Genomic DNA, 18642 nt, shown 5'->3' with positions numbered 1-18642 from the left:
CTTGCAAATTCTCCGGCTTGACTGCCAAGTCGCGGAGAAAATTCGTTTTATTGGAATCGATGGGAAATCCGTCTCTCCTCGTAACCCCTCGATCTTTTCCTTATTCCGCCAACACCGACCCCGATTGCATCGCTTTCCTCCCCCGATACTTTCCGGTACAAAACCACTTGGTACCGCACCCTACCCAACGATCAGCCTCGAACTACACCCCCTAAATCAAACGGTCACTTCTCAAAGAGGGAGTCTCATCCCTGCCCTGATGCCATTCCTCTGGAAAATCAATCAGGAGTCGCAGCTCGTCAACTAACATCACCAGGGATCGATCGATGATCCTCCCACGTTGATGCGTGCAGTCTGGGGTTCCTTCCACTCTCAAAAGACAGACCCAAATTCCTATCACCTCGAAATTTCGGGTACCGCATGAGCTGCCCACTTAGGAGTCAACCTCGAGGTAGTCTCAAGAGAGTCCAACACCAGTCACCAACTACGAAGAGGTACTGGACGATAATCCATCCTTCTTCAGTGATCACTCGTTCTTCGATCGCGAGAAACCCAGACCGAACCACTTAACCCAGGAGGATAAATCCATAACCCAGGACCACTCTCCAACTATCAGGACACGTGTTCCGTATCAGTCCACTCCCGCCCATGCCCCATCGGCACGACACATCCCAACTTCCGCCGACCTAAAGCGCGACTGCTGGACCCAGTTCCACACACCAACACCACGAGACCCGGAATCCCCGGCAAAATATCACTCTAAGAAGCCGGGCCATCTAATGAAGAGTCGAGGTCCACTTCTCCAGGAACACCCGTCTCAGAAGGACGTCTTCGGGATGAATTCTTCCTTATTCGAAGGGAACTTCGAAGATCGAGTCGGCCAATTTGCCGATACCGTCCCAACCGGACGATGAAGCGGCCGCTGACTAAGTGTAGTCGAAGCCTCGACGTCTTCTCCGAGGGTTCCACCCTCTGCAGGGGTGAAGTTCCTTTGGTATCGAAGAGAGAGAGAGAGCGGTTCGGAGGTGTTTAGCCGGTCTCGGTGTCTGGTCTCGTTTCGGTCTCGGCGGTGGAAGGTGGCGGCTTCTGCGGTGGAGCCGCGCGGTGTGGTTGCGGTGTATTTTTGAGGCCGCCGCCCCCGGCCCCCAGCCCCCGCCGCCGGTGGCGCGCCGCTGGTGGGGGCGGTTTTTCATGGCGGAGGGGAAAAATCCCGCTGGCCTTTCCCGCCCCCGCGCCGAGCCGCGCCGAGCCGCGCCGAGTGGAGGCGCTTCGGGATTCCCCTTCGCGCTACGGCCCGATGCCTACCCCAAGTATAACTCCGATTAACGGCCGAAGGATCTCGGGACGCGATAACGAGCCTCGTTACACTTCCTTGTCCTGGGGATCTTTTCCTGCCCTACCGAAATCCAATTTTTTCCGACTTTGTTGATCTTTTTCGCCTCCAAGAAGTCCCTAGTTGATTTTAATCGACTCTAATCAACGCTGTCGAGCCCGCTACCTCGAACATACTTTTTAGACTTTTATATTTGGGTTTTCATTGTTCCATATCTGCTGCATGTATTATTCTGATTAACAACCGAAAGACCTCGGGACGCGATAACAAGCCTCGTTACACTTCCTTGTCCTGGGGATCCTTTCCTGCCATACCGAAATCCAATTTTTTCCGACTTTGTTGATATTTTCCACCCCCAAGACGGAAGCCTCTAGGTGACTTTAATCGACTCTAATCAACGCTGTCGAGCCCGCTACCTCGAACATACTTTTTAGACTTTTATATTTGGGTTTTCATTGCTCATATCTGCTCCATGTATTATTCTGATTAACGACCGAAGGATCTCGGGACGCGATAACGAGCCTCGTTACACTCCCTTGTCTTGAGGATCCTTCTTAGCCTTCCCGAAATCCAATTCTTTTCGACTTTGCTGATTTTTTCCACCCCCAAAACCGAAGCCACTAATTGATTTTAATCGACTCTAATCAACGCTGGCGAGCCCTTTACCTCGAATACATTTTTTAGATGTTTATATTTAGATTTTCTTTATTTAAGGTTATGTTTTGGGTACAGCGAGAGAATGAGACTTTCCCGGAGGTCATTTTCAAGTGATAATTAACCGATAGTTACACTTCTTTATGGATCTTTCTTCCCAAAATTCAAATCATCGCCCCGATTTTCTTGTTTTTCTCCCCTCGCAATAAAAGTCCCCAATCGACATTTCGTATACTTCTATATATTTAATATTTATAGAGAAGTTGTCCATAATTTAAAGCTATGTGGCGCTATTCCACGCGCCTATTTCGTCCTATACTATATGTTTCATAACTCGTCAGGTTATTTTTGGTATCTTTAAAGTTGTATTTGCGCGTTTGTTCAATTCTCGCCCAATATTGCTTAACTTCGGTGATCGCGCGAGAAGCAGTACCTTCAACATGGGTTATCGTTGATTTTCCGAGGTTACGTTTCGTACAGAGAGCGCGGAAAAGGATCCATTTAAAGTGATGATTAACTGATAATCGAGCGAGGGAAAAGGTGCACTCGAAGCAAAAGGGGGTTGTAAAAAAAGGGTTTGTTTAACCACTGCCGCGGATTCCGATATACCCGGTTACGGCGCCGATATTACCGGAAGTAACCCAGGCCGCTCCGGGCTTCCCGGAAGGGGGTGCGGAATCGTCGGTTTCCCCGCGCGTTTTTCAACGCTCATCGCGGCTCGCGAGGGAGGGAATCCCTTTCCGAATGTCCCGGTCGAGTCCGCCCCCGAAAGGAGACGGTCGCGACCATCTCGCTGCCGACTGCGGGACGACACTGTGAAGAAGGGAAAACAAAGACGACGGGACCCCCTTGTGCAGTTGCGAGTTTGGCGAGGGGGAGTGCAGGGGGGGCAGAAGACAGCAAGGGTGGGAAAGACAGAGAAAACCCGAGTTGCTTTCTCCGGGAGCACCCAGGGGTAGTTACCCCCGGGTGGAACCTATCGTGGGCCGAGGGACACTTTCTGGACTTTTGCGTCCAGCGATGCACCCCTGACACCCCCGTGTAACACACCCTGAGAGACTCCTCCAGCGGAATCATTAGGGTGCATCGCCGAGTGCGACTCTTGCTTTGATGCATCTGCGACAATGCAACCTGGCACGTCAATTAAGTAGGGATGGGACACCCCCCAACCGTGATTTCGAGACAGTTAATACTTTACCCTCGGTGCCCTTCATATCGTTCTTTTGCACCGACAATTGCAAGTACTGCACGTATTAATTCTGCGGCTCGAAGATTATTCACCCTTGAAATAGTTGATCCGTCGTCTTCGACCGAGTATGTAGTAAAGGACCGAATTTGCGGGAACCGTGATTTCCAGACAGTTAATATTTTACCCTCGGTGCCCTTCATATCGTCCTCTTGCCCCGACAATTGCAAGTACTGCACGTATTAATTCTGCGGTTCGAAGATCATTCACCCTTGGAATAGTTGATCCGTCGTTTCCGAACGAGTATGTAGCGAAGGACCGAATTTGCGGGAACCGTGATTTCCAGACGGTTAATATTTTACCCTCGGTGCCCTTCATATCGTCCTCTTGCACCGACAATTGCAAGTATTGCATGTATTAATTCTGCGGCTCGAAGATTATTCACCCTTGAAATAGTTGATCCGTCGTTTCCGAGCGAGTATGTAGCAAAGGACCGAATTTGCGGGACGTCACTCTTTCGAGGTCCAACGCTGTACTATCGACCACGTTACGTATCTGCAGCAAACTGCTGGGACCCCGAACGAGAAAGACCCCCCATAATCCTACGCCCCTACGGTTGACAATACAAGAGACCCCTACACCCCAAACGCGCTTTTGGCCCTGCATCGATTGCAACAGTTTCATCGGGAACAATTTTTTTCCGACAAATTTCTGTCCAGTTTTGGGTTTCCTTAGATAATAGCGATGTCGAATGATCCGCCGTGGACCGAAATGGTGGGCTGGGTTCGGTAAGAAGCGGCGGGGCGCGAAGACGACGCTTGGTTTGGGAAGTGCAAGAAAGAAGATGGACGATGGGGCGTCCGGACGCGCTGTTTAATCCCTTGGCCGCGATTTCGCCAGGCCGAATGGACTCCATTTGAATTCGGAACAGGGGTTGTTTTTGCCAGATTCTTCCTTCCGGTTTATTTCCATGGCGGCGTCGCGATACCGCGCGGCCCGCATCGGCGCGCACAATGCGCGACGATTATCGACGCGCCTTTTTTTTACCGTTCGAATTAATTGGCCCAATTATCGAGGCCGAACAATTACCCGCTGGCGACCAATTAGATCGATGGGTTGGTTCGCAACCGGCGACCCCGGCAAGGAATAATTGGAGTTTACGAGCCGGAGAGACCGGCCAGCCACTTATGAAGCGACCGCTATCGGCCTGGTTCTCCGCGGGATCCGACGGCACTGCCATCTAGATACACCGAACTCAACTATGTTCATGGAACGACAACACTTATGGAACCGTTAACCGCTTTCGTTACCAAATTTCTATACATTTTGTATTGAGAATACCCGTCCAGAACCGTATTAATTCTACCTTCAATGGGTCTGTGTCGCGCGGGGAATTCAGTGGCATCGAAACCCCCTAGATCTGATTAGGACCGAGATATCCCCTGCCACCTAGTTACCCTAGACTAGTCTGGGCCCCAGGAACGAGAAACCAATCGCCAATAAGTACCAGATAATCGAAAGTACATCTCGATCTACACTTTTTCCAAATACCTACGTGCAACAAGTGTGTAATCAGCCAATCCATCGTCAATGTGTAACCTCCACCGGAATCATTGTAATGTGTTACTAGGATTAGCAGAAAGAACTAGAGATTCATTATCCCGAAGGTAAAATCTTCAGATTTAATGGATAAGGGCACCGAAAGCGACGCTCTGCTTGTACCACTATCCACTGCCACAGCACTGCGTTCCGTTGCAACCCACTGGCACTCTAGTTCAATCCACTACCTTCTGATGCAATTCACTGCCACTGCCTGCAGTTGGATCCTGACAAAGTTATCCACGACGAACAGGGTGCCACGGCACCGTTTTCGGTGCAATCCACAGCCACTGCCTCCTAGTTGGATCCACTGCCACCATCCGCTATCATATTCAAGCGTCCACGTCCTGGTGGAGTTATCCGCAATCAACAGTGTGGCATGGCACTGATTTCCGGTGCAATCGACACCCACTGCCTTCTAATTGAATCCACTGCCTCCTGCGACCATCCACTGCCATACCAGTTCATCTAAATCCTTGCCAAGTTATCCTCGACCAACAATGTACCACACCACTGCCACTCGACCGTTCCTCCAGTGTCAGCGTTGAGAAGCTTCTCAAGGATCTACCGTGCGACGACTCGTAGGACTCATCTCGTCGACGTCGCGACGTCAGTGCGGTCGCGAGATTAACTAGTCGCGTCCCCGCGACGTGGCGAGGCCGAATGTCATTTCCAAGACGACGGGGCGGCGAGGGGAAAAAACGCGAAAGAGTAAACGCCGCGAGGTTAGCACATGTCGCCGGGGGTAATTCTCGAAAAAGGCTCCGAGACCTCCTGGCGACGTCTTGGGGACGTCGGGGGGTGTCGGGGGTGGCGTGGGTGCCGCGGAAACGCAAACGGGGGCGGCGCCGGGGGCGGGTCGCAGTTTTTCCGGGGTGTGCGCATGCGGGTACTTTTATACCCCACCAGAGCCGCCACCTTGGCGTTCTTAAAGGCTTCTTAGGTTAAGTTTTGTCCTCCGCGTCGGCTGCCGCCGGGTGGGGGCGGCGACGGCAAAGGGTTGCCAACCCACGAGGCGCGACAACCCACGGACCGCCGAGGTACCGCGGCGCTCGGGCGCCGGACGGGAATTTGTGAAATTCTTCCGGAGCCGCCATCTTTCTTCCCCGCGTTTCGAAACGGCGGCCATATTGCACGACGCCTGCTAAGATGCACTCACGGAAATTGCTACACTTCCCTGCAGTATACGTTTACAAGGATTTTACTTCTTTATCTCCTCGGGTCCTGAGTCAGGCGTCCCTTCACATCTTGTAACTACCCCTGGTACGATTTATTAATATATGTTTAATCGTCGCATCCCTAGTTTGACAAGCGACGATCATCGGTGCGATCGTTCGATTATTATTAACTCTGTATCATGGATTAACCGGCGTTACGTACATCCCACTGCGGTTGAAAATTACCATAACGACTGAATATTGAGGGATTTGCAATATCGTGATATCAATAATGAGGTATTTATAGGGGAAATCCATTGTAACCTCTATAGTCAGGAAGTCGTTCCTGGAACGCTGAAAGACGGTTCGTTTTTCGAATATGTAATTATCATAATGGCCGCCAGGTTGAAATCAAAATGGCGGCGCTCAGCCAGTGCGTCTCGGGTGCATAACCTCTGTGCCGAGTCACCGCGGAGCGAAAGCCCATCGAGGCATCGGGGAATTCCGCGTCGAGCTGACGTAACGAGATTGTCGAGGGAAACCAAAGGAGTAGCGTCAAGAAGTTCTGGTCTGGAGGTGGTCCAAATCAGATTAGGAGCGAAACAAGAAGTAGTCCGGGGCTTCGTCGGGCATATCAGGGGAATCCTCGCACTCGGACGACCGAGTCCGTTCTTCGCCGATAAAATGGCGACTTTTAGTCACCTGGAACACGTGCCTTCATGCCGTCACTAATTAATACTTAACCTGACCGTCACTAAAGTGACGTCGGTTACGGATTCGCGTTCTTTGCCGTTTAATTACGGTAACAAGGCGTCAAATGTCTAGATTAGCGTCACATTCTTCAGGATATCGGCGTCCACGGCGATAACCGTCACTAAAGTGATATCGGTTACGGTTCTGCATTGTTTGCCGATTAATTATAATAACGAGACATCGAATGTCTAGATTAGCGTCATATTCTTCAAGATATCGGCGCCCACAGCGATCCCTGTGGCGACCCGGCGCACTGCTCCATAAAATCCACGAAATACGAGGAGGGTGGGAACCCCCGTCGTTCGTCTCGGGGTAAAGGGCAGGGTGAGTCGTCACGGAGAAAATAAGAAAGCAAATTACCTAGCAGTCACCTACCCCTCGGGGTGAGGTGTCGATATGACATGTAGGGAGAGCGAGACCCACGACGGCAACCCCTGGGGTTTATTACAAGGGTGGAATCAAATACACCGGGTGTCAAAAAATGAAACGCCGAGAGCCACCCTTCCAGGAAGGTCCCACCCCGCCGAGAAATTCGCGAGGGCGAGATTCTAACCTAAAGAAGGGTCGAGGCCCAGTTCCTCGGGAGCAAAGCTCCTCGCCTTATTTCGGCCGAGCCGAATAGTATTATTGGACTTTAATGAAACTCCACAGCCGCCATGTTGGACGTCCCTTAACTGACTCAGGTACTCGCAATATTGTTAAAAGCGTTAGGACCGGTATTCCGTCTCCGCCCTTAAGGAAGGTCCGCAGATTCGCCGGCAACTTCGTCCCTTCCCAGGACCACGTCCTGCGGAAACTACCCCTGTACGGGATCCTAACCAGCTCTGGCGTCTAGGTTTAAAGGGGTTGCCCACCCTTCCGGCACGCCACCCCATTTGCCACCTTCGCGCCTGGTAGTTTCGTAATCTTTAAGATCTTTAAGCTTATCAGGATGTGTATTCCAGATACTTCGTTATATAAACTCTCATGTCATTTTATTACCATTTTGTCGTACGTAAGTAGATACGTTTTCACACTGGGGGGTAGTTAATGGAATCCCAATTGTTTCCACGCCCCCGACAACCTGCAATAGTGAAATTAATATCCTAAGTTATGTCGAAACGGAGTAAAGGATAGATTGGTATGACATTTCGTATAAAAAGTCGCCATGATGGTTCGCCTTCGAGAAGTTCCAGAGCCCGTCGCGAATTTCGTCGTCCCTCGATGCCGCCTCTCGGGGAAACTACCCCTTCGCGAGATCCTAACGTGCTCCGGCTTCTCCGTAGCTTTGAAGGGGTTGTACCCCCTCCAAGCTCGTCACCCCATTTGCCGCCTTCGCGCCCGTTTGTTTCGTAATCTTTAAGATCCGAAGGGTTGCCAAGAGGTGAGATTCCTCCCCGAGAGCCAAGGTATTGTCGCGCTCCGATTTACCGGCCCCCCGCGAACCGCGAATCGCCCGATCGAGTTCTTCTTTACCGACGTCTGTCGGATCCGTTAACAGCGTGCTAAAATGATAGAAAAGTCGACTTCTAAAGTACCGACCAGGAGAAAAATCGTTGGGACGGTACGGCAGACAAATGGACGATTAATTCGCCGCCTCGAACGAGTCGCTGCGTCGCGCCGAGGCGGGTTGCGAGGGGAATAAACGAGTAGTGATTAAATATTATGACCGAGTCGACGTGTTCGCTCCTCGGGGCGTTACTTAGGATAATTAAAGGATCTCCAGAGGGATCCGGTCTGGAGGTCCCTTACGGCGAGGACAAGTCGTGGTTCAGGGCGAAGGAGGTTAGGAAACCGAAGCACTCTGCGAGGGATTAGCAAGAAAGGAAGAAAGTCGAAGAAGAAGCTCGCCAAGATGTCTAATTTCTTCAAAATGTCATACGTGAGAGTAAAAAGACATATGCAAGGATCCAAGGGGTCCTTTAGGAGGACACCGGAAAAAGTGGAAAGGAATAAGCGAAGAAAAAGCAAAACGACGTTCCAAAGACCCGTTGGAATTTCGTGTATCCAAGGAAATTGCCGACGGAGACCTAACTCGTATCCCGGCAACCTTCAATTTCCACCCCTAACTAGAATCCGAAAGAGACCGAGCCTTTCCCTGAATCCTGGCTACTCTCCTCGTGGAGGTTAACACTAGAACTACCGAGACGGGTCCAAATGACCTGTTACAAATGGCTCATCCTAGACAACAAAAAAAATCTGCCGGTTGTTCTAAGGTTAAAAGTCGAAACGTCGGCGCAAGATGGCGGCCGCTCCGGAAAGTAGGGGAAGCATAGATCTCTCCCGGAATCTTAGGACTTGATTCAAGTTAGGGCCGTTACTCCGATGATATCCCGAGGTCCTGTCGGGGGATGTGGGATGGAGAACGTTTCCAGGGCCATTTCCATTCCACCCTTGCAAAGTGGAAACATTTCCCAAGAGGCTCCCCCGGCCCAGCTGGACCGGCGACCATTCGAATGGACCCTCTCGTCTTGTCCACGACACTGATGGCTTCGGTCTTTGGTGATCGGCTTTGCCTCGATACATCCTGTATCTAATTTCCGACGACCACATCACGCCGGTCACTAATTCCCTTCTTTAAGGAAACGGAGCAAACTTGAAGCTGCATGAATAGAAACAATTCAGTCGTGATAAAAAATTTCACCCGCTTCAGGAAACGTATATACTTGGAAATGGAGCCAAGAATGTTTGCTGGAACGTTTTAATTTACCAAGTAACTTTTCTAAGGCGACATTTACGATTGATACAACTGCAAACGGATGTACGGTTAGTCCTACGGTAAGAGGAAAGCTTCGGTAGCAATGCCGTCTTTGCTAAGAGTACAACTGTAGTTATCCTTCGTATCAATTTGAAACCTAGGAAGAAAACTAGGAAATAGTGGGAACAGATCACCGACAAGTATTTAAAGAGCTGATTAATTCATATGATTAAAACAAAGCGATAGAACCCTTTCGGCCAGGGCTAGGGAGAGTCCTTTGAGGGATCTTCCAGTCCTGGTCGAATTCTAAAGGAGGATTAAAGAGGAGCCTGAGTCTCAGGCGAGGTTTTCGCCCCCCGGCTTAGGTGGCGCCATCTTGGGCCACTGAAGGGGTTGGAAATTTAGGGGTAGCAAGGGGCTAGAAGGGGCTAGACGAAAGGAAGCAAGGTGGTAAGACGCAGAGTCTGGTGTCGGTCGGATGGAGGCCGGGACTCTAATAAGCTGCCACCCTTCCACCTTACGACCCTTACATCCTTTTAGGGCCACCTAGGGGCGAGCTTGCAATTTGATAAACTGTCACGAGCGTACACCTTCGCCTCCCTGAATAGGCGGCGAGATGAAAGGAGGTGGTGCTTGGTCAGGCGGATACCTCGAGACCTGCAGAACTCGGGCGAGACTCTTATCCCTAAACCTCCTAAAATGAAAATTAAAGTGAAGTCCAGTTTCTTAAAAAGTGGGAAGTCAAAATGAAATGTCACGTGTCCAAGAGAGATGAAAATCACGAGAATTATTCATCGACATTAATCACCATTAATTTGGCGAGCCCGTTAGGGTGGACTTTTATTAGGCAAGGGGGGCTCAGAGTCGGCCTACGGTCGCACGAGTGAAGCTGGCGGACTTTTTATAGCGCGATGTAAAAGCACTCTTGCAGCTTGAAATACAGCCGATCGAGTCTGTATCGAGCTTTGAGAGAGACGTCAGGAGGCTGGAAGCGAACGGAACAATCCGATCTGTGAGGCATCTCTGGCGCGACCCCATTTCCATGCAAATCGCAAGAGCCCATAACTCGCGGACGTAAAATCTCGGGGAAAAAAAAAAATTACGGCATTAGTAGTTAGTTCCGCGCGGCAGGCCACGGCTGATGCACCCACGCTGCGATTACATTAGGTATGGAGATGGCTGCCGCGTTAAGGAGGGTCGATCTTTGGAGGACAACAATAGGGTCAGGATGGGGACGCTACCACTGATCTACGAAACGTCTTTCATCAGCGTTCATTACCCTGCCCTCGACTACATATTGCAAAATTAAATCAAAACATCTACCGAGGGATATAATGGGACGTGGAAGGTAGGAAAAAATGTAGAAGCGAAAGTGTCGAAGAGTACACCTAAGGTTGGTTTCGCAGGGGCCGGGGTACCTCCACGAGGTAAAAGTCGATCACCGAAAATGGGTATCGACGTGTCATCCCCTGGGACTTGTACCCCGACGACCAAGAACAGGCCTCGTGGCAAGTTCCTCCGGCTTCATCCTGATTTTAAGGGACCCCTGTATGCTCCTACGGGATGGTTTTAAATTCAACCCCCATACGAGGGTTTAAGTGGCGAATGGGAGCGAGGAGCTACACGTTCCTCATATCAATCCGAAAATCGATCCCCCGTGGCTTAAGGCCTAGGATTAAGGTCTCCTCGCAGTTCCAAAACGACAGAGCCAGTTTTGGGGTACATCAGGGTAGATTAACCCAGGAGGCAAGGGGTGCCGAGACAGCCGGAATCGCGGGTACACTCTATGAGACCCTTTTCAAAAAGGTGCCGTCAAAACTTCGCACCCCCCGAAACACGGGTTCCTGCGTATGCGAAGGGGGTGAACAGGGAGAAAGGGTTGTCCCGATTCCCGGGGAATCACTTGGACATATCCCCAGGACAAAAAATTCCCCATAAATAATTCCGATAAGTCCCGGCCAGGGAGTGCTTCGGAAATAAGAGAAAAAGAGGGATGTGTACGCAAATTGACTGAAATCCCTTTAGCGTTTCGCCAAATAAGCGATAGGTCGCAGCCCTCCCTTCCCGCTCCGCCACGACGACAAATTCCTCAAATATTTATCCCGGCGCCTGTTCGTCTCTTCCACCCCCGGAACGCCCAGCCTCCCCGCCCTGTCAACCGACCCCCTGTCAAGCCACCCCCGGCGCTTCCGTTTCACACTCGGCGAGTGTGTCAATCCTGACGCCTATCGACGTATGACAAATACCCGTTGTCGCGACGTCAACGTCGCCGGGGACAAAGAACGGCGAAAGGGGGTGGTTTCGGGTAGGGGCTGTCACGGGGACACCGCAATCTCAGCCCTTCTTGGCCGCTTCCTTGGGGATGCTGACGAGACGCCCTGAAGACGCGCGACGACTTCTTCGAACCCTTCCAAACGTCTCTCCATATTTATTTTTGCGATGTGGAACATCCTTATCAACATCGTCGCCTTTAAGAAAAGGGTCAGCATCAACGTCGATCGGAGGATCATTAAGTGCTCAAGGGGTATTATCCAGTATAGCATCTTCTTCGAACCCTTTGAAACATCTCAAAATATCTATTCTGCGATGTTTTTTATTTACCTACAAATATATCTGAACTTTTATCAGTAAAAGCGATAGTTTTAACATCGTCGCCTTAAAAAAGAGGGTCATCATCAAGGCCGATTGCGAGATCATTAACGGCGCGAAGGGTGTTGTCCAATATGGCGCCTTTTCCGAATCCTTCGAAACATCTCAAAATATCTATTATGCGATGTTATTTATTTATCAACAGATACATCTTAACTTTTATTACTAAAAGCGATAGTTCTAACATTGTCGCCTTAAAGAAGAGGGTCATCGTCAATACCGATCGCGAGATCATTAACTGCGAGAAGGGTGTTGTCCAATATAGTGCCTTCCTCGGGCTTTTCGGGGCTGATCAGGCCGGAGTGTTCCTGACACGCTTGCAGTGCCGTGCAATTAATTTATTTTTCTCCCCAATTCGGCGTTAATTGTTAAACTTAGATGGGCGGTCTCCGAGGGCGCCACAGCCTGCTCCAAGTGTGAAGAAAGTCCGAGACGGAGAAAGAGAGAGAGAGAGAGAGAGAGAGTGGAATCCCCCGAAGGAAGAAAGAGAAGACACGAAGCAACCTGCAAGGGAGGCCCAAATTTGAGAAGGGGTCTGAAAATTGAAAAGAGAATTACTAGGGGAGACTTAATAGCGGAAGCCGCGGAGGGTGGACGGCGTTGGGTTGCCGGAATAATTAGAACGACCACTCGAGTACCGTCTCCCATTGACCACTTCCTTCCTAGGGATTCCCACGGCTAGTCGAGCAATTAGCCGGGATACTCCAACGAACACACCTGCAAACTGAAAAACAAAAGTCTTAGGAAAGATGCGCATTACATTCTCTTACCTCCGAAGTGGACTGCGAAGATTTCTCGAAGGACCCCCACGTGACAAGGGATGCTCGTGCTTTTTCAGAAGGGGGTTGATATACATGCGTCCCTCCACGGGGTGTGATCGACAATGCCTTCCGAGACGAAGGGCATTATGGGACCCAGGTGGCATATTTCCATGCGGTTCAATCGGCTGGTCACGTGATTGCTCGTGGAAGGCGACGCCATTGGTCGGTCCAGCCGTACATAAAAAGTGCCCTTTATTGCACGCATTATTTATGGCTTGACACGACGCGAATCTGAGATGCCTGATCAGAACGGTTAGAAGCAGCGCATCGGTAACTCGTGGCTGTCCTTAGCATAACCTATATATTTTTCCTCCGCTTTCAAGGGGAGATTTTAAGGTTACCTTCGGCCTGGCCTCCGACTCGAGGTGGAAACAGCTCCCATCCACGTTGAGGGACATGTGAATATTTGATCGGTCCTTCAGCGCCACACCGACCTCCCTCCCAGCCTCTCAGGTCACCCCCGCCAACTCCCAGCAGGTATGAATTATTTAACGCCCCTAGGGACACTGGATATCCTGCGTGCGTTGGACTTCGAGATTTCGCCATTTTCCCCCGACCGACCTGCAGCGACGTCCTATCCGGGAATTCGATCGTGCACAGGCAAAGAATTCAAAAGTCCCATAGAAGCCCAGATCCTATGTTAGCGCTTGATGCTCTAAAAGTTGGCTAACAAACCAGAAGTGGGGGTAAAAGAGAGATCGCATGTGTTAGCCAACGATATCTTACATACGGGAGGAAGAAAGACGCATGTAGAAAGCCGAGTATTGTGGGTAAGATAAAAAAAGAATGCAATTCGCTATGTATCGCCATAAGATTAAGAGAGATGGAGAGATGATTACAGCGCCGCCTTCCGTTAACTAACGTACTATTTATCCAGCATCGAACGTCCGTATCCTTCTGGGCATCGATGGAGACTTCTGAATTCTTTGGTTAGGTGGCCACCAGGGTTGGGTAAATATAATACGTCAAGTAATATACATGGTTTTATTTATACACATACGTGTATACATTACGTAATATACACATACGTAATATACATTTCAACGTATAATATGTCCCTAGTCTTCTACGCAGGCACGAAGTATGTTGGCCCAAACTAAATGTGCAAAGCGCATGCGCAATATCATTAATAACCAATGAGAGTCCACCTATTTACCTCTAAGAGAGATTCTCATTGGCTATTAAGGGGATTGCGCTTTACACATCTACAAATACGCGCCATTCGAAATCAGCCTGGGAAATTTGAAATGTATGCAAACATGTGCATTTGACGTTTATTTATAACGGCTGATAACGACTATTTGAAGTTGTAAGATTCGTAATCAATATCTGTATAAAAATGTATAAAGGTGGAAGACGAAAAAGTAAATTATGAGATGAAACAAATGGACAAGATGGATGTTTATAATCTAGCGGATACCGCATGCCCTACGTCTGTCTTGTTCGCCATATTTGATACGTTTTCTCCTGGTTTTCTTCGGTAAACTACTTGATTTCCGTAATATACGTCAAAAACCTCGAAAATCGTGAAATTACCCAACCCTGGTGGTCACCCAATTTCTCTAAGCATAATTTAACGTGGATTTCGAAGGACACAAGATATGATTTTCGATTCTTTGGGATCGATTTGTCAATCGTGATCGGCGACCCTAATTCGGGAACGCCCAATTTTCTCACTCGGGACTGTCGATGGTTACGTCAACACGAGAAACGACGAACAACCAACTTGTTCGACAAATAGACGTGGGTAAGGAAATAGGGAGTAAACAGACTTATTCGAAGGGGAACTCCAGGGCTGTGTTGTGGGAGGAACTGTCAACGCTCGAATGGCGACTAAAAAACGAACGCCACAAACGGACGGCTTTGGAAGTGGAACGATGTCGGCGAAATTCATTCATCGATGCCTGATAAAAGGGTGATGGTCTTAACATCGGTATAATCGAAGTAAATTCGATAACCTGCAGAAAGGTATTTAAACTGATCAGGACATAACAAATTCGTTAACTGAAAAGAGTTTTCGGGATAAGTAGAAAAAAAAAAGAAATATATTGTTTCGATCGTTTGAACTTGTACGTTGAAAAACTCTCTTTCAGAATACGAAAAGGGTGATGGTAAACTATGGTTGGCGGTACACTGTGCCCCTATCGGGAAACTGTGGAACTGCTTCGATTGATGCATCCGCTGATAAAGACAAATATATCCCAAGAGGAATATATTTTTCGTAAGGAAAAGCTTCTAAAAGAAGGAGAAACTCGTAAAAATCTTGGTACTTTCAATGGAAAACAATTGAATGCAGATAAAGATGTGAAAGACAAGCAGGTGGGAAAGAATTATTGATCAGCGCTGCTCCTGGCGGTCAGTCGTGGAACTTGTTAGACTTCTTACCTCGTCGGTAAAGAAGAAATGCCAGGTAAGAAAGCTTTACCTGCTGTTCGAGGTTACTTCTTGATCGGCGATTTATTAATGAGGTGATTCTCCACCCATATAACATTTCTAAATAATTTTATCCACGATGAATATCAGACATTGTTTATTCCGTTCACGTGTAGAAGCGTAACTTCTGAGACGTGGTAATTGTTGTGTAGTAGATTGTTCTAACATGACGTCGGTGGTTGTAAATTTTATACTGTAGGGTCTCCTCCGATTCGGTATAGTAACGCAATCAAGGTTTGATCCGTTGTTAAGAGCCTTGAGATCATCATCAGAGGCAGGGTTTCATTCGCGGAAATCCCTGGAGATGATGCCGTGGCGTTCGGATGCCTTCACGCATCCCTTACTTGCGTACGTGGCTTTAAGTACGTAGCGCAAGCGTACAAGACCGGAATATCTTTGCGATATTAAGCTTCCCGGTACGTCGGGGCTTTGCAAACCGACGAAGGAGTAAAACCCGCTGGCGAATGTTTTATTCAACCGCGATGATTTTTTTTTTTCGAGAGAGAGCATCCATTTCGATCTCTCTAATGGAGCCATCTTCTTAGGATCGCTATTCTTGTCAAGGCGAAGTCCCTCCAACCTTGTTGACTTCCCGGACTTTTCTAGCGTTAACATTAATTAATTAATTATTTATACATCTCACGTCTAATAATAGAATGTCAGTATTGGTGGAAGTGAATAGCAGCGACATGGAGATATATTTATTTTTGGCTCTGTCGTCATCGAGACTCCTAGGGTGGAATCATCGTATATAGGTGGATAGGTTGGAAGGTAGTTAGAGGATTAGTTCGGCAGCCCAAAACAATAAGGAGTTTCCTGTCTACTCGAATGGCAGATGTCAGCCAGCGGGGAAAGAAGGTTATGTAGCAGGTGCCACGAAACAGCAGGTGGATTCCGACGGTTTCCTCCGGGCGTCCGTTCGTCCGTTTGGGATATGCTAGCGCCATCTAGCCCGAAGGAACGGTCTAACGACTCACAGAAAAGATGGCCGCCTAGCCTGGAGGGTTTCCAATACACGCTAGTAGTAAGAAACTATTAACTAAAACGCAGGCGAAATGGTTGGCTACTATACATTTCGACTTCTTCAGGATTATCACAGACGTCAATTCAATTATTGCTACGGGCTGACATATCCAAAACACTCATAAAAAACATCCCAGTAGCAAGGAATCATCAAGCTAAACGTGCACTACCTAGCGGCAAGGCTTGAGAATTAGTAGCAGAGAAAATAGCCTCACCTCGAAGATTCGTACCTCCATAAATCCGGACTTCTTGCGAGGAATTCAAAGTTAAAGGGAGACAAATACTCCTGGGAGATGAACGTTTCTTTTAATGAGCTCGTTTGTGGATTTAATCCCTGTACTGCGGCTCAGAGCTAAAATTAGAGGTTAGGCGCGTCGCAGGCATTGTCATGCTGGGTTCCCGTCCGTGCGTAGCCATGATCCATTGGGTTTTTCCCAGGAGCTGATTTCCGATACGCCGGTGTACTTATTATGGTAAAGTCGACGACGCCGAATAATCTCATGGTATGAATACTAAGAGGTTAGGGCGTACGCCGTGAGCCGCTGCCCGGGATGCTTTTTATGCCGGGAATGTTACCGTGGTACAAGAGAAGCCTCGCGGTACTAAATCTCGCGGCGATCGCAACTTACGTGGCTGGAAGTAAGGAAAAGACTCTCCGAAGGACATCCAATATCTTCAGGACAAATCCTTCTTAAAGTCGAATATTTCCTTTATAATTTCTCCCCATGCATTCTCCGTTTGTAATTGATAATCGTCCACTGTTTTGTCATATCTAAGTGCATCCTTTCTGTGAAGACCGAAGACTTTACGTGTTTGTGGTAACGAAGGATACAGAAACAGGGAGAGGATCAGAACAAACGTGAACAAAATGGCGGGTCCTGGCCGAGTCTTCGTTCGACTTCTACACGCCGAATACAATGCCGGGATGGAATGTCCTTCCGACAAAAGGAAGGATGTCGATTGTGAACGGGAAACCTCGGTTACGATCGTGTCCTTTTTGCGAAAAAGGATCAAGCACAAAGCTCGAGATTGCGTGCCCCGCGGTACTCCCTTTGCCCCCAATCCAGGGAGGAAAGATGAAAGGAGCTTCCACGAAAAGTCGCCATCTTTGATTTTCCTGTCCTGGATTTCGATCCCTCTTTTCCAGAATTCTAGAATCCGTCCTTTCGAGACCTTCAAAGCTCGCTATACGAAGCGGCTCTTCCCTAAACTTAGAGATCGAAAAGGAATCCGAAAAGTCCCGACAACTGGAATTTGCAAAATAGACTACTCGGAGGTCTGAAGGAGTTTAGAGAGGTTACGTTTAATTTTCGTCGAGTCCGGCTACCATATAATGGCGGGATTCTCCACTCATCTTCGTTGCCCCCCGAATTCCCGAAATTCGATTCCGAGTACTGTTTCTCATTTTATCTTTCCAGAGTTCGAGATGGCAAGAAATTGATTTTCGATCCGCAAGATGGCGAGTCTTCGGGAAGAAACTGGTTTTCGTAGAAGCAATTAATTCGATCGAGAATCTCCCTCGTCACGCGATCACTCGTTTGTTGTAAACGTCGATCATTGAGATCGACGAGGCGGAGGGGCCCACAATCGACCGTGTCGAAAAATATCCGACGAAACTCCTTTTTTCCTCTTTCGACCGCACCGATTTCGCTACCCACCACTCTCGATCAAGAGTGGTGGGTAGTGAATTACTAGTGTATTACTTGTCTACGAGTTATTGTAAACCATTCTTATCGTTAGGTCGTGTCCATGAAGTATAAGAAGACAACGCCAATAGTCAGTTCTACAGAAAGTCTCCGCTGATCCACCGATGCGAGCGCCACTTGCGGAAAATGAGGGAACTCCAACCCTACATGACCGAGACATTTCCTACCGACGTAAATGACCTAAAATCCTTTCAATTTTGCAATTAAGGTACGCAAAGCGAAACTATAATCCGGGAATGATATACAGAATGTGATGTATGACGCGATAAAGACTAGGGGAGGCGCTAGCAGACGATAATTGTTAATTAGGAAAATCTCATCGAGGAGGCGCTCTCAGCCCTAGGATCAGAGAAATGTGAAGTTCCTGGACCCCTAAAGTGGTGACGATTTCAATACATGGCGTTATATTTTCTTTTACTACTTTGTGCTGTTGATACTCTGACAAGGAAGGTATATCCCAGGTCGATCTCTCCGATTTGATTTATTTTATAATATGTTACAGTAGACTAAAAACTAAGCGACACGTATTTTTTTTATCTGCCATTAAACACTTTAAGGGGGTGAAACCACCATCCAAGGTAAGGCATGTCAAGGGGCGATTTGGCAGTTTCACCCACAAGAACATATTTTTTAACCAATCCACCTGGAAAA

The sequence above is a fragment of the Orussus abietinus genome, unplaced genomic scaffold (assembly GCF_000612105.2).
Source record: "Orussus abietinus isolate OABI.00-Male unplaced genomic scaffold, Oabi_2.0 scaffold6, whole genome shotgun sequence".
NCBI lineage: Eukaryota > Metazoa > Arthropoda > Insecta > Hymenoptera > Orussidae > Orussus > Orussus abietinus.
The sequence above is the reverse complement of the archived record's forward strand: the minus strand, read 5'-3'. Positions refer to the sequence as shown.